The 21,630-nt window shown below is 42.4% G+C and overlaps 1 protein-coding gene across 3 annotated transcripts in view; it reads right to left on the reverse strand.

Annotated features, from left to right (window-relative positions):
• Positions 1 to 21,630, reverse strand: part of CP (ceruloplasmin) — a 297,764-nt gene that overhangs the window by 272,607 nt on the left and 3,527 nt on the right. Inside the window, exon 2 of one of the 3 annotated variants that reach the window (XM_069727616.1) lies at positions 18,098 to 18,198. The exons of the other annotated variants lie outside the window; for them this stretch is intronic. The gene's annotated coding sequence lies outside the window, so the exon portion shown is untranslated. The remainder of the gene's footprint in view (positions 1 to 18,097; positions 18,199 to 21,630) is intronic. 3 annotated transcript variants of the gene reach the window in all.

The raw sequence follows: 21,630 nt of genomic DNA on the forward strand, positions 1-21,630 counted from the left end.
ATTATTATTTATTATTATAGCGCCATTTATTCCATGGCGCTTTACATGTGAGGAGGGGTATACATAATAAAACAAGTACAATAATCTTGAACAATACAAGTCACAACTGGTACAGGAGGAGAGAGGACCCTGCCCGCGAGGGCTCACAATCTCCAATATGGCGTTTCTTCCCTCCTGAGCTTTGCACTGTGCTCAAAAGTAGAATTCCCCCACATATTAGGTATCGGTGTACTCAGGAAAATTGCACAACAAATTGTATGGTGCAATTTCTCCTGTTACCCTTATGAAAATGCAAAAGTTTGGGCCAAAATAACATTTTTGTAGGGAAAATGTGATTTTTTTTTTATTTCATGGCTCAACGTTATAAACTTCTGTGAGGCGCCTGGGGGTTCAAGATGCTGACCACACATCTAAATACATTGCTTGAGCATTCTAATTTCCAAAATGGGGTCAAATGGGGGATTTCCACTGTTTATGCACATCAGGGGCTCTCCAAATTGCAAATGATGTCCACCAATGATTCCAGGAAATTTTACATTCAAAAACTCTCATGACACTCCTTCCCTTCCGAGCCCTGCTGTGCGCCTAGGCAGTAGTTTTCTCCATCATGTGTAGAATAGGTGTTCTCAGGAGAAATTGCACTACAAATTGTATGGTGCGATTTCTCATGAAAATGCAACATTTGGGGCTAAAAACATATTGTGGGAAAAATGTGATTTTATTTATTTTCACTGCTCAACTTTATAAACTTCTGTGAAGCACCTGAGGGTTCAATGTGCTCACGACACATCTAGATCAGTTCCCTGAGGAGTTTCCAAAATGGTGTCACTTACGGGCAGCGTTACACTGGAGCACCTTGGGCCCACCAGAGAAAATCATTCTTGGGGCCCACTATGTAGCTACATAGAAATAAATACAAGACCACCAATTGTGTGGTAAAACACCCTAATATCAGGGTATAATATAAGATAGTACACGTCTTAATTATGTAACAGGGGTTGGGGTAGCCCCCTTATAGAATATAAAGTAGTCGCCTCATAGAATATAAAGTAGCCCCTCTCATAGAATATAATGTAGCCTCCCTCATAGAATATAATGTAGCCTCCCTCATGGAATACAATGTACCCTCCCTCATGGAATATAATGTGGCCTACCTCATAGAGTATAATGCAGCCCCCTCATAGAATAAAATGCATCCCCCTCAGAGAATATAATTCAACCCCCTCAAAAGGTATAATACAGCCCCCATAGAATATAATGTAGCCCCCTCATAGGGTATAATGCAGCCCCCCTCATAGTATAATGAAGCTCCTGCACAGAATGTAATGTATCCCCCTGCGTATAATGCAACCCCTCATAAGGTATAATGCAGCCCCCCCATAGAATATACTGTAGCCCTCTCATAGGGGATAATGCAGGCCCCTCATATAGTATAATGTAGCCATCATTGCCCTTTCCACCACCTCTATCATTGCTTTCTCCCCACCACTCCCATCATTGCCCTCTTCATCTCCTCCATCATTGCCTTCTCCCTCACCACCCCATCATTGCCCATTCCAACACCTCCATCATTGCCTCCTCCTCCACCACCCCCTTTGTCCTTTCCACCACCACCAACATTGCTTTCTCCCCTACCACCCCATCACCGCTCTCTCTATCACCCACATCATTGCCCTCTCCAATACACACACAGAGCACTGCAACACTCTCTCACACACACACACATATACACAGCACCACACCACTCTCTCACACACACACACGCAGACAGAAAGACACACTGCACCACTCACATCTCCGCACGTTCCCCGCAGCCGCAGCACATCCCGGCAGCATCTTTGTCACCAGCAGCTTTCTCTCTGAAACAGCCGCACGCTGAATGATGTTGTAATCCAGCTGCTGCTGTGTCAGGCAGGAAGCGCCGGGCAGGAAGCAGGATGGCATCGGATCCCTGCAGCTCTGCTCCACTGCCATTGCCAGCTGATTTACCGCAGTGTTAGCCACCCTGCAGGGTCCCACCTTCGGGGCCACGATGCAGCCACTTCGGCTTTACATGCTGGCAGTGTTAGCCTCAGCCTGCAGCTAACACTGCCCGCTATTAAAGTGAAATGAATATTCACTCCTCTCCACACCCATGGGGGTTTGGGGAAGAGTAAATATTAATTTCTCTTTAGCAGCGGGGACAGGATCCGCTGGCACTGGTCGGGCCCCATAGCAGCTGGATGTGCCTCTATTAGTGCCATGCCACTGGCTGGGGGCCACTGGAGCAGCGGGGGCCCTAGGAAGCTGACAGCCCTGTGTGCCAGCAGTTGTAAGTGCCTGGGCCACCGGAGAATCCTCTGGTTCGCCGGTGGATCAGTCCAACCCTGCTTGTGGGGGATTTTCACTGTTTAGGCACATCAGACGCTCTCCAAATGCGACATGGCATCCGACAATTGTTCCTGCAAATTTTGCATGCAAAATGTCAAATGGCACTCCTTCCCTGACGAGCTCTGCCATTCACCCAAACAGTGGTTTTCTTCCTCATTTGGAGTATCGACATGCTCATGAGAAATTACACAACAAATTTTGGGGTCCATTTTTACCTGTTACCCTTGTCAAAATAAAAAAGAAAATTGGATCTGAAGTAAACTTTTTGTAAAAAAAAATTAAATGTTAACTTTTTTTCCACATTCCAAAAATTCCTGTAAAGCACCTGAAGAATTAATAAACTTCTTGAATGTGGTTTTGAGCACCTTGAGGGGTGCAGTTTTAGAATGGTGTCATTTCTGGTTATTTTCTATCATTTAGACCCCTCAAAGTGACTTCAAATGTGATGTGGCTCCTAAAAAAAATGGTTTTGCAAATTTTGTTGGAAAAATGAAAAATTGCTGGTCAACTTTTAACCCTTATAAATTCCTAACAAAATGTAACCCCTTTCTGTCATTAGATGTACTATACCGTCGAGGTGGGGTGGGCTCATGGGGGGAGCGCGGCCGGCTGTCAGCTGGCTATCGCAGCTGACATCCGGCACTATTTTCCAATATGGGGGTCACTTGTGGGGGGTTTCTACTGGTTAGGTACATTAGGGGCTCTGCAAACGCAATGTGATGCCTGCAGACCATTCCATCTAAGTCTGAATTCCAAATGGCGCTTCTTCCCTTCCAAGCTCTCCCAGGCACCCAAACGGTGGTTCCCCCCACATATGGGGTATCAGCGTACTCAGGACAAATTGGACAACAACTTTTGGGTCCAATTTCTCCTGTTACCCTTGGGAAAATACAAAACTGGGGGCTAAAAAATATTTTTTGTGGGAAAAAAAGATTTTTTATTTTTTAAGGCTCTGCGTTATAAACTGTAGTGAAACACTTGGGGGTTCAAAGCTCTCACAACACATCTAGATGAGTTCCTTAGGGGGTCTACTTTCCAAAATGGTGTCACTTAGGGGGGTTTCGATGTTTAGGCACATCAGTGGCTCTCCAAACGTGACATGGTGTCCGCTAAAGATTGGAGCCAATTTTTCATTGAAAAGTCAAATGGCGCTCCTTCCCTTCCGAGCTCTGCCATGCGCCCAAACAGTGGTTTACCCCCACATATGGGGTATTAACGTACTCAGGACAAATTGTACAACTTTTGGGGTCTAATTTCTTCTTTTACCCTTGGGGAAATAAAAAATTGGGGGCAAAAATGTCATTTTTGTGAAAAAATATGATTTTTTATTTTTACAGCTCTGCATTATAAACTTCTGTGAAGCAATTGGTGGGTTAAAGTGCTCACCACACATGTGAAACACTTGGGGGTTCAAAGCTCTCACAACACATCTAGATGAGTTCCTTAGGGGGTCTACTTTCCAAAATATGTGTCACTTGTTGGGGGTTTCAATGTTTAGGCACATCAGTTGCTCTCCAAACGCAACATTGCGTCCCATCTCAATTCCTGTCAATTTTGCATTGAAAAGTCAAACGGCGCTCCTTCCCTTCCGAGCTCTCCCATGTGCCCAAACAGGGGTTTACCCCCACATATCGGGTATCAGCGTACTCAGGACAAAACGTACAACAACTTTTGTGGTCCAATTTCTTCTCTTACCCTTGGGAAAATAAAAAATTGGGGGAGTAAAGATCATTTTTGTGAAAAAATACGATTTTTTATTTTTACAGCTCTGCATTATAAACTTCTGTGAATCACTTAATGGGTCAAAGTGCTCACCACACATCTAGATAAGTTCCTTAGGGGGTCTACTTTCCAAAATGGTGTCAATTGTGGGGGGTTTCAATGTTTAGGCACATCAGGGGCTCTCCAAACGCAACATGGCATCCCATCTCAATTCCAGTCAATTTTGCATTGAAAAGTCAAATGGCGCTCCTTCGCTTCTGAGCTCTGCCATGCGCCCAAACAGTGGTTTACCCCCACATATGGGGTATTGGCGTACTCAGGACAAATTGTACAACAACTTTTGTGGTCCATTTTCTCCTGCTACCCTTGGTAAAATAAAACAAGTTGGAGCTGAAGTAAATTTTTTGTGAAAAAAAAAGTTAAATGTTCATTTTTATTTAAACATTCTAAAAATTCTGGTGAAACACCTGAAGGGTTAATAAACTTCTTGAATGTGGTTTTGAGCACTTTGTGGGGTGCAGTTTATAGAATGGTGTCACACTTGATTATTTTCTATCATATAGACCCCTCAAAATGACTTCAAATGAGACGTGGTCCCTAAAAAAAATGGTGTTGTAAAAATGAGAAATTGCTGGTCAACTTTTAACCCTTATAACTCCCTTACAAAAAAAAATTTTGGTTCCAAGATTGTGCTGATGTAAAGTAGACATGTGGGAAATGTTACTTATTAAGTACTAGATTGTGGCCCGATTCTAACGCATCGGGTATTCTAGAATATGCATGTCCCTGTAGTATATGGACAATGATGATTCCAGAATTCGCGGCAGACTGTGCCCGTCGCTGATTGGTCGAGGCAACCTTTATGACATCATCGTCGCCATGGCAACCATTATGACATCTACGTCGATACTGTGCCCATCGCTGATTGGTCGAGGCGAATTCGCGGCAGACTGTGCCCGTCGCTGATTGGTCGAGGCAACCTTTATGACATCATCGTCGCCATGCTGTGCCCGTCACTGATTGGATAATGAAGATTCCAGAATTTGCGGCAGATTGTGCCCGTCGCTGATTGGTCGAGGCAACCTTTATGACATCATTGTCGCCATGGCAACCATTATGACATCTACGTCGATACTGTGCCCGTCGCTGAATCAGAAACGTGGGATTTCTACGTCCTTTATGACATCATCGTCGCTGTGCCCGTCGCTGATTGGTCAGAGACGCGGGATTTCCAGGACAGACAGAAAGACAGACAGACAGACAGACGGAAAAACCCTTAGACAATTATATATATAGATTTTGTGTGACATATCTCTGTGATTTAATTGCATAAAAATTCAAAGTTGGAAAATTGCGAAATTTTCAAAATTTTTCCTTATCAAACCAGGCAGGATATGAGACATGGTTTAAGTACAGTAAACCATTTCATATCCCTTATTTTTTTTTTACATATTCCTCACTAATAATGTTACAAGTGTCTGTGTGCAAAATTTGGGAGCTGTAGGTGTTAAAATAAAGGGTTAAATCACGGAAAAAACTGGCATGGGCTCCCGCACATTTTCCTTGCCAGAGTAGGAAAGCCAGTGACTGAGGGCAGATATTAAGAGCCTAGAGAGGGACCATGGTTATTGCCCCCCTGGCTAAAAACATCTGTCCCCAGCCATCCCAGAAAAGGCACATCTGTAAGATGTGCCTATTCTGGCACTTATCCTCTCTCTTCCCACTCCCTAGTAGCGTTGGGATATGGGGTAATAAGGGGTTAATGTCACCTTGCTAATGTAAGGTGACATTAAGCCAGGTTAATAATGGAGAGAGGTCAATAAGACATCTATCCATTATTAATCCAATAGTACTAAAGGGTTAAAAAAAAACAAACACATTAGGAAAAAAGTATTTTAATGAAATAAATACACATGGTGTTGTAATATCTTTATTAAACGCTCAATCCAAATGACCCTTGTCTTCTGAAAAAAAGATAAAAAAACAAACAACAATATCCCATACCGGTCCGCCATACAGTCATGTCCCACGATGTAGATCCATCTGAAGGGGTTAAATAATTTTACAACCAGGAGCCTGCTAATGCAGCTGCCCAGGTTGTAAAAACTGGGGAATGAATGGAATGCAGGGGAACATAGCTACCTAGACTTGTGGTGCTGCGCCCCCTGCTGGCATAACCTCATATGAACTCGAGCGTGGGAATTTTTCAGAATATTTTCCCACGCTGCTATGATTAGCTGGATTAAAGAGCTGTTGTTTTCACTGGATCACCAACTTCCATTCACTGCAGTACCAGACAAAGAGACATCTATTCACACTGGTGAGTGTCTGAAACTGGAATTAGACTTATTCAGTTTGATGAAGATGAGCTTAAAGGGACTTGTCATGTTCAAAAATACTATTTACCTGAAGATTTAGGGTTAATCTGCAGTATAATAACCTTATAACCAGACGTGCCTGCCCTAGACCTTATTTAGACATCAGTTTATTTGAAAAATGGGCCGAGTTGTATCAGTGATTTTCATCAGATTTATATCACTGTTTCATTGTCACTGATAGTAGAAGGTGGCTATCAGTCAGTGAAAAGTGCACAGCACACAGAGGCGTGCAATATTATTTGGCCCCTTTAAATTAGTACTTTGTTGTGCCACCTTTTGCTGTGATTACAGCTGCAAGTCGCTTGGGGTATGTCTCTATCAGTTTTGTACATCGAGAGACTGAAATTCTTGCCCATTCTTCCTTGGCAAACAGCTCGAGCTCAGTGAGGTTTAATGGAGATCTTTTGTGAACAGCAGTTTTCAGCTCTTTCCACAGATTCTCGATTAAATTGAGGTCTGGACTTTGACTTGGCCATTCTAACACCTGGATATGTTTATTTGTGAACCATTCCATTGTAGATTTTGCTTGACATTGATATGGTCAATTTCCGCATTGTGCTTAACCTTTAAGGCCCCAGATCTGAAGATTCCCCCCTCCCCCTTTAAACCATAAACGACACTAAAGCCATTGTTGGATAATTTTGGCCACAGCAGCCTTTATTAAACAAACAAATTAACATTACATAAATAACCAATCAAATAAATCGGGGGTGGGTCCTTGAAGCTTGAAAATCTAGCGATTAAACAAAAACCGTAACAAACAGTGGACGAACCAACCGTAACTTACTCCCAGCCGTTACCCCCTGGCTCGGGAGCACCAAATCACCCCGAAGGGTGCCATCGTCCACTGAACCCCTGAGGATCAAGCCACCGCTGGCCAAATCCCCCCAAAATCACCAGACCAAATAACCACCACATAAGACCAACTGAGGAATCCATATACCCACGGACCCCCAGCGCAATTTAGCACCAACTTCAAGGACCCCTCCCAACCGCTAGCCACTATAACCCGAAAATAAACTAACCCTTGGAGAAAATAACAAACACAGGGCGGGCGGGCGGGACTTCTCGCTGCGCTTCAGAGCGGGAAAGTGCCCCGCTCCTCCCCCCTAATGTTATAAACCCCCCACCCATTACCATAGCCACCCCCTCAAATGACTCATTTCACCCACCCCCACCCCTTTCCTTCCCCAACCCCTGTCATGTCGGCTTCCACTAAGCGCCGCATGGGGGATGGGCGCCTGCTCCAGCCGGCAGCACTTTATGTTTGGGATCATTGTCTTGTTGGATGACAAATCTCAGTCCCAGCTCAGGTCTTTTGCAGACTCCAACAGGTTTTCTTCAAGAATGGTCCTGTATTTGGTTCCATCCATCTTCCCATCAATTTTAACCATCTTCCCTGTCCCTGCTGAAGAAAAGCAGGCCCAAACCATGATGCTGCCACCACCATGTTTGTCAGTGGGGATGGTGTGTTCAGGGTGATGAGCTGTGTTGCCTTTACGCCAAACATATCGCTTGGTATTGTTGCCAAAAAGTTCAGTTTTGGTTTCATCTGACCAGAGCACCTTCTTCCACATGTTTGGTGTGTCTCCCAGGTGGCTTGTTGCAAACTTTAAACAACACTTTTATGGATATCTTTGAGAAATGGCTTTCTTCTTGCCACTCTTCCATAAAGGCCAGATTTGTGCAGTGTGCGACTGATTGTTGTCCTATGGACAGACTGTCCCACCTCAGCTGTAGATCTCTGCAGTTCATCCAGTGTGATCATGGGCCTCTTGGCTGCAACTCTGTTCAGTCTTCTCCTTGTTTGAGATGAAAGTTTAGAGGGATGGCCGAGTCTTGGTAGATTTGCAGTGGTATGATACTCCTTCCATTTCAATATGATCGCTTGCACAGTGCTCCTTGGGATGTTTAAAGTTTTAGAATTCATTTTGTATCCAAATCCAACTTTAAACTTCTCCACAACAGTATAACGGACCTGCTTGTTGTGTTCCTTGGTCTTCAAGATGTTCTCTGTGCTTCAAACAGAACCCTGAGACTATCACAGAGCAGGTGCATTTATACGGAAACTTGATTACACACAGGTGGATTATATTTATCATCATTAGGCATCTAGGACAACATTGGATCATTCAGAGATCCTCAATGAACTTCTGGAGTGAGTTTGCTGCACTGAAAGCAATGGGGCCGAATAATATTGCACGCCCCACTTTTCAGTTTTTGAATTTCCACAAACATTTAAAATAACCAATAAATTTTGTTCAACTTCGCAATTGTGTTCCACTTGTTGTTGATTCTTCATCAAAAATTTACATTTGGTATCTTTATGTTTGAAGCATGATATGTGGGAAAAGGTTGAAAAGTTCCAGGGGGCCGAATACTTTCGCAAGGCACTGTAATTATAGTTTGGATAGGTAATTGAAACAGGATAACTCTTTTCAAAGGGCTGAACAACAATGGGGTGCCCGTGTTTACACATAAATAGCAATCTGGAAGTGTCTTTGTTCCCAGGAAATCCATTTTTAATTCAAATGACACTTTGGTTTACTGCAAGGGAAATGCCACAATAGCCAGCCCAGACTTTATTTCTCTGAAAAAAAATTATGAATATTGGAGCATTATGAATAGTAAACATTTTCAGCTTCAGGGCGAATAGAGGAAGAATATGCATATTTCTTCATAACTGTGACACCTGCCTATAAGCCCCAAACCAATAGTGGCCAGATAACTGCCACCAGCCATGTCATGTTTGATCTCTGGGTAATGGTAAAATCTCAATTAAAAATATGGTGGTGATCTCGTACCTTTTCAATCATCTGGAACGAAGTTATCACATAAGCTGAGAATTTCATAAAATCCTGGGAGGCTGAGAACAATCCACAACCCAGGTGAGGTCATCAAGGGGTGTGTGTGGGTGTAACTCAGGTAATGATAAAAGGTCAAGTGAAATTATGATCTTGGTTCCTTTAGAGAGATACACATCGTGTATGCATGAATTCAGCTCCCTGAATGTCCCCAATAGAAGTGATCTTCTTTGGCTAAGTTGACTCATCTCTGTGAGTGGCGTAGTAAGTTTCTTCCGTTATTGCTTTTTATCTTATGTACTGTGTATGCTGCTGCTGCAGAGAGTTCTTTGCTCCAAAAATGCAGTGGGTGGATCAGAGATATGAGCCCCCTGGTTGTGATCTTTGACTAATTGGTGGCAGCGGTGGGATTCTGCATGATTCTGAGTTTGATCCAACACTCAGCCAATTTTGGACGTCTCCACGATTTTGCAAGTATGTAAAGTATTAATAGTCTAATGAAAAAAATAATATATATATATGCGTGTATATATATATATATATATAGTGTGTGTATGTGTATATACAGTACAGACCAAAAGTTTGGACACACCCCCTCATTTAAAGATTTTGCTGTATTTTCATGACTGTGAAAATTGTACATTCACACTGAAGGCATCAAAACTATGAATTAACACATGTGGAATTACATACTTAACAAAAAAGTGTGAAACAACTGAAATTATGTCTTATATTTTAGGTTCTTCAAAGAAGCCACCTTTTGCTTTGATGACTGCTTTGCACACTCTTGGCATTCTCTTGATGAGCTTCAAGAGGTAGTCATCGGGAATGGTCTTCCAACAGTCTTGAAGGAGTTCCCAGAGATGCTCAGCACTTGTTGGCCCTTTTGCCTTCACTCTGCGGTCCAGCTCACCCCAAACCATCTCGATCGGGTTCAGGTCTGGTGACTGTGGAGGCCAGGTCATCTGGCATAGCATCCCTTCACTCTCCTTCTTGGTCAAATAGCCCTTACACAGCCTGGAGAAGAGTTTGGGGTCATTGTCCTGTTAAAAAATAAACGATGGTCCAACTAAACGCAAACCGGATGGAATAGCATGTCGCTGCAAGATGCTGTGGTAGCCATCCTGGTTCAGTATGCCTTCAATTTTGAATAAATCCCCAACAGTGTCACCAGCAAAGCACCCCCACACCATAACACCTCCTCCTCCATGCTTCACGGTGGGAACCAGGCATGTATAGTCCATCCGTTCACCTTTTCTGCATCGCACAAAGACACGGTGGTTGGAACCAAAGATCTAAAATTTGGACTCATCAGACCAAAGCACAGGTTTCCACTCATCTAATGTCCATTCCTTGTGTTCTTTAGCCCAAACAAGTCTCTTCTGCTTGTTACCTGTCCTTAGCAGTGGTTTCCTAGCAGCTATTTTACCATGAAGGCCTGCTGCACAAAGTCTCATCTTAACAGTTGTTATAGAGATGTGTCTGCTGCTAGAACTCTGTGTGGCATTGAACTGGTCTCTAATCTGAGCTGCTGTTAACCTGCTATTTCTGAGGCTGGTGACTCGGATAAACTTATCCTCAGAAGCAGAGGTGACTCTTGGTCTTCCTTTCCTGAGGCGGTCGTCATGTGAGCCAGTTTCTTTGTAGCGCTTGATGGTTTTTGCCACTGCACTTGGGGACGCTTTCAAAGTTTTCCCTATTTTTCGGACTAACTGACGTTCATTTCTTAAAGTAATGATGGCCACTTGTTTTTCTTTATTTAGCTGTTTTTTTCTTGCCATAATACAAATTCTAACAGTCTATTCAGTAGGACTATCAGCTGTGTATCCACCAGACTTCTGCACAACACAACTGATGGTCCCAACCCCATTTATAAGGCAAGAAATCCCACTTATTAAACCTGACAGGGCACACCTGTGAAGTGAAAACCATTCCCGGTGACTACCTCTTGAAGCTCATCAAGCGAATGCCAAGAGTGTGCAAAGCAGTCATCAAAGCAAAAGGTGGCTACTTTGAAGAACCTAGAATATAAGACATATTTTCAGTTATTTCACACTTTTTTGTTAAGTATATAATTCCACATGTGTTAATTCAGTTTTGTTGCCTTCAGTGTCAATGTACAATTTTTATAGTCATGAAAATACAGCAAAATCTTTAAATAAGAAGGTGTGTCCAAACTTTTGGTCTGTACTATATATATATATATATATATATATATATAAATTTGAAATGCTTAATGGTCTCAAGCAAATGATTTTGATTTTAGTGAGTGACTGAGTTATTCTGAGAATCTTGGCAGAGACACCTGTTCTGTTTGTCAGAACTTTAGGGCTCAAATGTAAAAATGGCTATTTGGGGGATAACAAATACAATACTCATACTGTATGTCATAGCTATAGGTTTAACTTGTCCCAAAATGAGGCAATATAGAAATAACTAAAATGCATATTTCACAAGTTAGTGGAGTTCTTCTAATATCGTAGAAAATATCAGGACAGAAGCAAGCAACCATATGAGGCAAGGAAACCGAAAAAAAAAATAGTAGCTAATATAAGTCTATGGGAGGAAATGGTATGTAAACTGGCCTAGAAATTGTTAGAGATCAAATTTTTCATTTTTGTGGAATCTCCACCATGGAGCACATCAAGTCTCAAGCCTCATTGTGGGGATTCTCTGGTAGAAAAGGTGGACCCTCTAGACCGTGACTACGATCCCCCCACGGACGAGCTGACCAGATAGACCTCCCCCTATACAAGGAGAGTTAGGGACAGGAGCGAGAGGGACTATCGCCATGGAAGCTGGAGGACTAAGGCGGAAAAGGGGAGAGGCAAACGGAGACTCAGGACCAGAGGAGTAGGAGAGAAACTAAACTGGTGGGAATGGCAGAGACACTGGACAGACGGAGTACCGCAGGGGCTCAGGACAGATGAGAACTGCAGAGATACAGGGACTGCAGGAACACAGGGACTGTAGGAACACAGGAACTGCTGGGAGACAGGGACTGCAAGGACACGGAGCCTGCAGAGACACAGGGACTGTAGGAACACAGGAACTGCAAGGGCAGACAAAGGTTCTGTGGAGAGACAACAGAGCACAAAATCAGAGAACAAGAGGATTCACTGAATACACGTGCGGCCAGGAGCACTAGAGAAACACAAGTGATCATCAGGCACAGGGGTGAGGTGCAGACAGGAAGATATAGTACTTTCGGGAGGAGAGGGTAAGCCAAGACGATAGAGAGGAAAGGACAGGAAGTGCCAGCAGGGATTAGAAGTGCGCACGCGTAGAACAGAAACTGGCATGTGCAAGCTCCTGACAAGCAGCAGAAGCCGGGGGCGAGCGCTGGAGAGAGGACGCCGCAAAAGAGCCGCGCTGGGACGCCGAGGACACGTAAGTATAACAGGGTGCGGGAGACGGCAGCGGAGGCAGCGTGACACTCATATACCATTTGTAAGAACCAATGATTGCATTGCTTTCTCATTTGTAACCTAAAACTTGTTTTTGTGTGCTATGATCTTATTTGTAACCGGTTTTGAATGAATATTAAACCAATTTGTTTTACCCACACAATTCTATATTGAATGTCCTTTCAATCCTCACCGAGCTCTTACTTGAAATTAAGAAAGTGTTACATTTTTGTAAGAAAAAATGACACGTGAACAGCCCCAAAGACTATCAAAGGTACAAGTGATATTCGTGAAAAAAAACGGATAGCACTCGTAAGTGAGAAACTGAAGTGTAAATGAGGCCTTACTGGAGCAGCAGCTTCAAGGAGAAAATATATTATATTCTCCCTGCAGGCACTCACTTCCAGTCAATGCAACAGTGCAGGAGCAATCATAGTCATGGCTCACTATACTGTGAGCGCGCTGTAATCACTACTTTGACTGATAGCCTGCACTGCACACACACGTTGCACACACTTTTAATCAAATGTCGGGACTGGTTACAGTGCTCACTGTGTAATGACTAGTGACTGTAACTGCTCCCTGTCCCACCCCATTTTGACTGGAAACAAGCCACCACAGTGATAAAAGAAGTTCATTTTCTCCCTGTAGCCTCTGCTCCAGTAAGACAACATAACATGGTTTTATTGCTATTTACCTGTAAATTAACCTTATATCTGCAGATAAATAACAATCCTGGAATTGACAGGTTCCCTTTAACCCCTTTCTGACATATGACGTACTATCCCGTCGAGGTGGGGTGGGCCCGTATGCCCACTGACGGGATAGTACGTCATTCGCGATCGGCCGCGCTCCCGGGGGAACTGCGGCCGATTGCGGCCGGGTGTCAGCTGCCTATCGCAACTGACATCCGGCACTATGTGCCAGGAGTGGTCACGGACCGCCCCCGGGACATTAACCCCCGGCACACCGCGATCAACATGATCGCGGTGTGCGGGCAGTATAGGGAAGCATCGCGCAGGGAGAGGGCTCCCTGCATGCTTCCCCGAAACCCCCGCAGCAACGCGATGTGATCGCATTGCTCCGAGGGTCTCCTACCTCCTTCCTCACTGCAGGCCCGGAGGCCCGGATCCAAAATGGCCGCGGCATCTGGGTCCTGCAGGGAGGGAGGTGGCTTATCAAGTGCCTGCTCAGAGCAGGCGCTTGGTAAGCCTGCAGCGCTGTAAATCAGATCGCTGATCTGACAGAGTGCTGTGCAAACTGTCAGATCAGCGATCTGTGATGTCTCCCCTGGGACAAAATAAAAAAGTTAAAAAAAAAATTTCCACATGTGTAAAAAAATAAAATAAAAAATAAATTCCTAAATAAAGAAAAAAAAATATTATTCCCATAAATACATTTCTTTATCTAAATTAAAAAAAAAGAATAAAAGTAGACATATTTAGTATCGCCGCGTCCGTAACGACCCAACCTATAAAACTGCCCCACTAGTCAACCCCTTCAGTAAAAACCGTAAGAAAAAAAAAAACGAGGCAAAAAACAACGCTTTATTATCATACCGCCAAACAAAAAGTGGAATAACACGCGATCAAAAAGGCGGATATAAATACACATGATACCGCTGAAAACGTCATCTTGTCCCGCAAAAAATGAGCCACCATACAGCATCATCAAAGAAAAAATAAAAAAGTTATAGTCCTCAGAATAAAACAATGCCAAAATAGTTATTTTTTCTATAAAATAGTTTTTATCGTATAAAAGCACCAAAACATAGAAAAATTATATAAATGAGGTATCGCTGAAATCGTACTGACCCGAAGAATAAAACTGCTTTATCAATTTTACCAAACGCAGAACGGTATAAACGCCTCCCCCAAAAGAAATTTATGAATAGCTGGTTTTTGATCATTCTGCCTCACAAAAATCGGAATAAAAAGTGATCAAAATATGTCACGTGCCCGAAAATGTTACCAATAAAAACGTCAACTCATCCCGCAAAAAACAAGACCTCACATGACTCTGTGGACTCAAATATGGAAAAATTATAGCTCTCAGAATGTGGTAACGCAAAAAATATTTTTTGCAATAAAAAACGTCTTTCAGTGTGTGACGGCTGCCAATCAAAAAATCCGCTAAATAACCCGCTATAAAAGTAAATCAAACCCCCCTTCATCACCCCCTTAGTTAGGGAAAAATTAAAAAATTAAAAAAATGTATTTATTTCCATTTTCTCATTAGGGTTAGGGTTGGGGCTAGGGTTAGGGCTAGGGTTAGGGTTAGGGTTAGGACTAGGGTTAGGGCTAGGGTTAGGGCTAAGGTTAGGGTTGGGGCTAGGGGTAAGGCTACAGTTAGTGTTGGGGCTAAAGTTAGGGTTAGGGTTTGTATTACATTTACGGTTGGGAATAGGGTTGGGATTAGGGTTAGGGGTGTGTCTGGGTTAGAGGTGTGGTTAGGGTTACCGTTGGGATTAGGGTTAGGGGTGTGTTTGGATTAGGGTTTCAGTTATAATTGGGGGGTTTCCACTGTTTAGGCACATCAGGGGCTCTCCAAACGCGACATGGCATCCGATCTCAATTCCAGCCAATTCTGCATTGAAAAAGTAAAACAGTGCTCCTTCCCTTCCGAGCTCTTCCGTCTGCCCAAATAGGGGTTTACCCCAACATATGGTGTATCAGCGTACCCAGGACAAATTGGACAACAACTTTTGGGGTCCAATTTCTCCTGTTACCCTTGGGAAAATACAAAACTGGGGGCTAAAAAATATTTTTTGTGGGAAAAAAAGATTTTTTATTTTCACGGCTCTGCGTTATAAACTGTAGTGAAACACTTGGGGTTCAAAGCTCTCACAACACATCTAGATGAGTTCCTTAGGGGGTCTACTTTCCAAAATGGTGTCACTTGTGGTGGGTTTCTACTGTTTAGGTACATTAGGGGCTCTGCAAACGCAATGTGACGCCTGCAGACCATTCCATCTGAGTCTGAATTCCAAATGGCGCTTCTACCCTTCCAAGCTCTCCCATGCACCCTAACGGTGGTTCCCCCCCATATATGGGGTATCAGCGTACTCAGGACAAATTGGACAACAACTTTTGAAGTCCAATTTCTCCTGTTACCCTCGGGAAAATACTAAACTGGGGGCTAAAAAATAATTTTTGTGGGGAAAAATTTTTGTTTTATTGTTACGGCTCTGCATTATAAACTTCTGTGAAGCACTTGGTGGGTCAAAGTGCTCACCACACCTCTAGATAAGTTCCTTAGGGGGTCTACTTTCCAAAATGGTGTCACTTGTGGGGGTTTCAATGTTTAGGCACATCAGTGGCTCTCCAAATGCAACATGGTGTCCCATCTCAATTCCTGTCAATTTTGCATTGAAAAGTCAAATGGCGCTCCTTTGCTTCCGAGCTCTGTCATGCGCCCAAACAGTGGTTTACCCCCACATATGGGGTATCTGCGTACTCAGGACAAATTGTACAACAACTTTTGGGGTCCATTTTCTCCTGTTACCCTTGGTAAAATAAAACAAATTGGAGCTGAAGTAAATTTTTTGTGAAAAAAAGTTAAATGTTCATTTTTATTTAAACATTCCAAAAATTCCCGTGAAACACCTGAAGTGTTAATAAACTTCTTGAATGTGGTTTTGAGCACCTCGAGGGGTGCAGTTTTTAGAATGGTGTCACACTTGGGTATTTTCTATCAAATAGACCCCTCAAAATGACTTCAAATGAGATGTGGTCCCTAAAAAAAATGGTGTTGTAAAAATGAGAAATTGCTGGTCAACTTTTAACCCTTATAACTCCATAACAAAAAAAATTTTGGTTCCAAAATTGTGCTGTTTTAAAGTAGGCATGTGGAAAATGTTACTTATTAAGTATTTTGTGTGACATATCTCTGTGATTTAATTGCATAAAAATTCAAAGTTGGAAAATTGCGAAATTTTAAAAATTTTCGCAAAATTTCCATTTTTTTCACAAATAAACGCAGGTAATATCAAAGAAATTTTACCACTACCATGAAGTACAATACGTCACGAGAAAACAATGTCAGAATCACCAGGATCCGTTGAAGCATTCCAGAGTTATAACCTCATAAAGGGACAGTGGTCATAATTGTAAAAATTGGCCTGGTCATTAACGTGCAAACCACCCTTGGGGGTAAAGGGGTTAAGCTCACACACTTAAGAGAAAAGTTTGGGGAATTGGACAGTTTCAGCATGACCAACTGACTATATTATCTGAGATTTGGGCATTCCTTTGTTCTAACAGGAGATAAGCCTCAATAAGTCATCTCTTTTGCTGGCTGTGTTGCTATTGTGAAGGTTCTAAACCGTTCCTATGCGGGACAATGTTTTTTTAATTTGCTTATTACTAGGGGGCCAGGTATTAGCATTAAATCTTGCAATAATTTATAGCTACTTCAAATAAATGCTGTATAATACACAGATGCACTAAATCTTGTACGGCAAAGGATGCTGAGTGTCACCACTCTCTTCCAACTGAGTTTTCTCTTACCCCCAGCAATTGTAGCTGGACTGTGACTGATTAAAGCAAGATCTCTTAACAGATCAGTGGCCCAAGCCCCAAATTATATGTTCCCCCATATGATCATCCCCACCAAAATCTTTAAGTAAATAGTTATTGTATACCTCTGTTGTGGCAAAGACAACAATAAATATTACCTACATACATAAAAGTACATTACAACAGACCAATATTATCAAAATTATCACTGTACAGGGGCCAAATAATACCGATACACAATGAACACTACCACTACCTTTATTCAGTATGCTGCTAGTACAGCTCAGTATGTACAGTATGATGCCCACTATATTTCTCTATATACCGTATGATGGCCCCACAGCTCCCCTTTATTCCGTATGATGCTAGTACAGCTCACTATGTACAGTATGATGCCCACTATATTTCTCTATATACCATATGATGGCCCCACAGCTCCATATATACAATTTGATTCTCCCATAGCTCCCTATTTACTTTATGATGACACTACAGTTCCATACATACAGTATTATGACCCACATAGCTCCTCTATACACAGTATGATGCTACAAAAATACGTTATTACCACCTAAAATATTACATACTAATCACACACAAACAAGTGCAAAATAGGGACCCACAGTACAGGTTCTCCGCAGAAATGTATCATTACAGAAGGTTCAAATACAGTTCAGAAAATTCTTTATGGTAAGGTCTACTATGCAAGTTTGTATCCCATTAATTAGTTACTGCTCAGATATGGAAAAACACTACATAAATCCCCCATATCAAAAAGAATCATTGCTATCACTTTAGAAATACAAACATAAATGTGGAGTAAAAAAGTTATATATGCAAGTTTGGCATAGTAAGCCACTAAAATGTGTATATACTAATAGTGGCATATATAACCTTACCAAGTTGCAGAAACACCACCGCAGAATAAGTAAACAACCCTGAGCCGCTTTTTGCCCGCTAAATCACCATGCTTTCTCAAGGGGAGGTGTTGTCTGGTTACCTGCAATGACATTTTATATCCTAAGAAACCGGTCACGTTTTGTACCACATAACCAGGCTGTTTAATAGTTATTTTGCACAATTACCTACTAGGACCTTTAATATCCTAGGCCACTACAGTTCCATACATACAGTATTATGGCTCACATAGCTCCTCTATACACAGTATGATGTCCCCATAGCTCCTTTATATACAGTATGATGTCTCCACAACTCCCTATTTACAGTTTGACTGCCCTACAGTTCCATGTATACAGTATTATGACCCACATAGCTCCTCTATGCCCAGTATGGTGTCCTCATAGCTTCTTTATATACAGTATGATGTTCCCACAACTTATATACAGTAAGATGGCCCAGAGCTCCATATATACAATTTGATTCTCCCACAGCTCTCTATTTACAGTTTGATTGCCCTACAGTTCCATGTATACAGTATTATGACCCACATAGCTCCTCTATACACAGTATGATGTCCCCATAGCTCCTCTATACACAGTATGATGTCCCCATAGCTCCTTTATACACAGTATGATGTTTCCATAGCTCTTCTATACACAGTAGGATGTCCCCATAGCTCCTTTATACACAGTATGATGTTTCCATAGCTCTTCTATACACAGTAGGATGTCACCATAGCTCCTTTATACACAGTATGATGTTCCCATAGCTCTTCTATACACAGTATGATGTTCCCATAGCTCCTCTATACACAGTATGATGTCCATATAGCTCCTTTATACACAGTATGATGTTCCCATAGCTCTTCTATACACAGTATGATGTCCATATAGCTCCTTTATACACAGCATGATGTTCCCATAGCTCTTCTATACACAGTATGATGTTCCCATAGCTCCTCTATACACAGTATGATGTCCATATAGCTCCTTTATACACAGTATGATGTTCCCATAGCTCTTCTATACACAGTATGATGTTCCCATAGCTCTTCTATACACAGTATGATGTTCCCATAGCTCCTCTATACACAGTATGATGTCCATATAGCTCCTTTATACACAGTATGATGTTCCCATAGCTCTTCTATACACAGTATGATGTCCATATAGCTCCTTTATACACAGCATGATGTTCCCATAGCTCTTCTATACACAGTATGATGTTCCCATAGCTCCTCTATACACAGTATGATGTCCATATAGCTCCTTTATACACAGTATGATGTTCCCATAGCTCTTCTATACACAGTATGATGTCCCCATAGCTCCTCTATACACAGTATGATGTCCATATAGCTCCTTTATACACAGTATGATGTTCCCATAGCTCTTCTATACACAGTATGATGTCCATATAGCTCCTTTATACACAGCATGATGTTCCCATAGCTCTTCTATACACAGTATGATGTTCCCATAGCTCCTCTATACACAGTATGATGTCCATATAGCTCCTTTATACACAGTATGATGTTCCCATAGCTCTTCTATACACAGTATGATGTCCATATAGCTCCTTTATACACAGCATGATGTTCCCATAGCTCTTCTATACACAGTATGATGTTCCCATAGCTCCTCTATACACAGTATGATGTCCATATAGCTCCTTTATACACAGTATGATGTTCCCATAGCTCTTCTATACACAGTATGATGTTTCCATAGCTCTTCTATACACAGTATGATGTTCCAATAAGTCTTCTATTCACAGTATGATGTCCCCATAGCTCCTTTATACACAGTATGATGTTCCCATAGCTCTTCTATACACAGTATGATGTTCCCATAGCTCCTCTATACACAGTATGATGTCCCTATAGCTCCTTTATACACAGTATGATGTTCACATAGCTCTTCTATACACAGTATGATGTTCCCATAGCTCTTCTATTCACAGTATGATGTCCCCATAGCTCCTTTATACACAGTATGATGTTCCCATAGCTCTTCTATACACAGTATGATGTTCCCATAGCTCTTCTATTCACAGTATGATGTCCCCATAGCTCCTTTATACACAGTATGATGTTCCCATAGCTCTTCTATACACAGTATGATGTTCCCATAGCTCCTCTATACACAGTATGATGTCCCTATAGCTCCTTTATACACAGTATGATGTTCCCATAGCTCTTCCATACACAGTATGATGGCCCCCACAGCTCCTTTATATACAGTATGATGTCCCCACAGCTCCCTTCCAACAGTATGATGTCCCAATAGCTCCTCTGTGCACAGTATGATGTCCTCATAGCTCCTCTAGTTACAGTATTATGTCCCCGTAGATCCTTTATACACAGTATGATGGCCCTCCACAGCTCCTTTATATACAGTATGATGTCCTCACAGCTCCTTTATATACAGTATGATGCCCCCACAGCTCCTTATATACAGTATGATGTCTCCATAGCTCCTTTATACACAGTATGATGTTCCCATTGCTCATCTATACAAAATATGATGGCCCACAGCTCCTTTCCCACATTATGATGTCCCCATAGCTTCTCTATGTGCAGCGCCCCAGAGTCCTGGTCGTTGCAGTGATGTCGTTCTTCCACAAGGGGGAGCGATGTTACGTCTGATGGCACCAAAGGAGTTCACCCTGCCAGGTATCACAGCCACACACACACTTCACACGCCAGCCACCAGGGGGAGCAATATGTTCTATCTATTAGGCCACTCCTCACACTTGGGTAAAACTGGGGGTTGGTTAGGAAGTGAGGGAGAAGCTGACTGGAGGGAGAAGGAGATAGTCAGGAGGAGAGGAGAGGAGCAGACTGGGCTCGGCCCAGGAAGGGAAAGAAGGACACGGAGCTGCGCCTGCAACCTATGCGGTAGCCTTCTAAGAAAGGACAAGAAAGGAAGTGTGCCGTAGTGAGTGAGCACAGAAGTCATAGCAACCAGAGTAAAACACCAGTGGGAGACCAGGAAACCTGGAAATTATAGGCCAGTAAGTCTAACCTCTATTGTTGGTAAAATATTTGAAGGGTTTCTGAGGGATGTTATTCTGGATTATCTCAATGAGAATAACTGTTTAACTCCATATCAGCATGGGTTTATGAGAAATCGCTCCTGTCAAACCAATCTAATCAGTTTTTATGAAGAGGTAAGCTATAGACTGGACCACGGTGAGTCATTGGACGTGGTATATCTCGATTTTTCCAAAGCGTTTGATACCGTGCCGCACAAGAGGTTGGTACACAAAATGAGAATGCTTGGTCTGGGGGAAAATGTGTGTAAATGGGTTAGTAACTGGCTTAGTGATAGAAAGCAGAGGGTGGTTATAAATGGTATAGTCTCTAACTGGGTCGCTGTGACCAGTGGGGTACCGCAGGGGTCAGTATTGGGACCTGTTCTCTTCAACATATTCATTAATGATCTGGTAGAAGGTTTACACAGTAAAATATCGATATTTGCAGATGATACAAAACTATGTAAAGCAGTTAATACAAGAGAAGATAGTATTC

Source organism: Ranitomeya imitator, chromosome 5 (genome assembly GCF_032444005.1).
Source record: "Ranitomeya imitator isolate aRanImi1 chromosome 5, aRanImi1.pri, whole genome shotgun sequence".
NCBI lineage: Eukaryota > Metazoa > Chordata > Amphibia > Anura > Dendrobatidae > Ranitomeya > Ranitomeya imitator.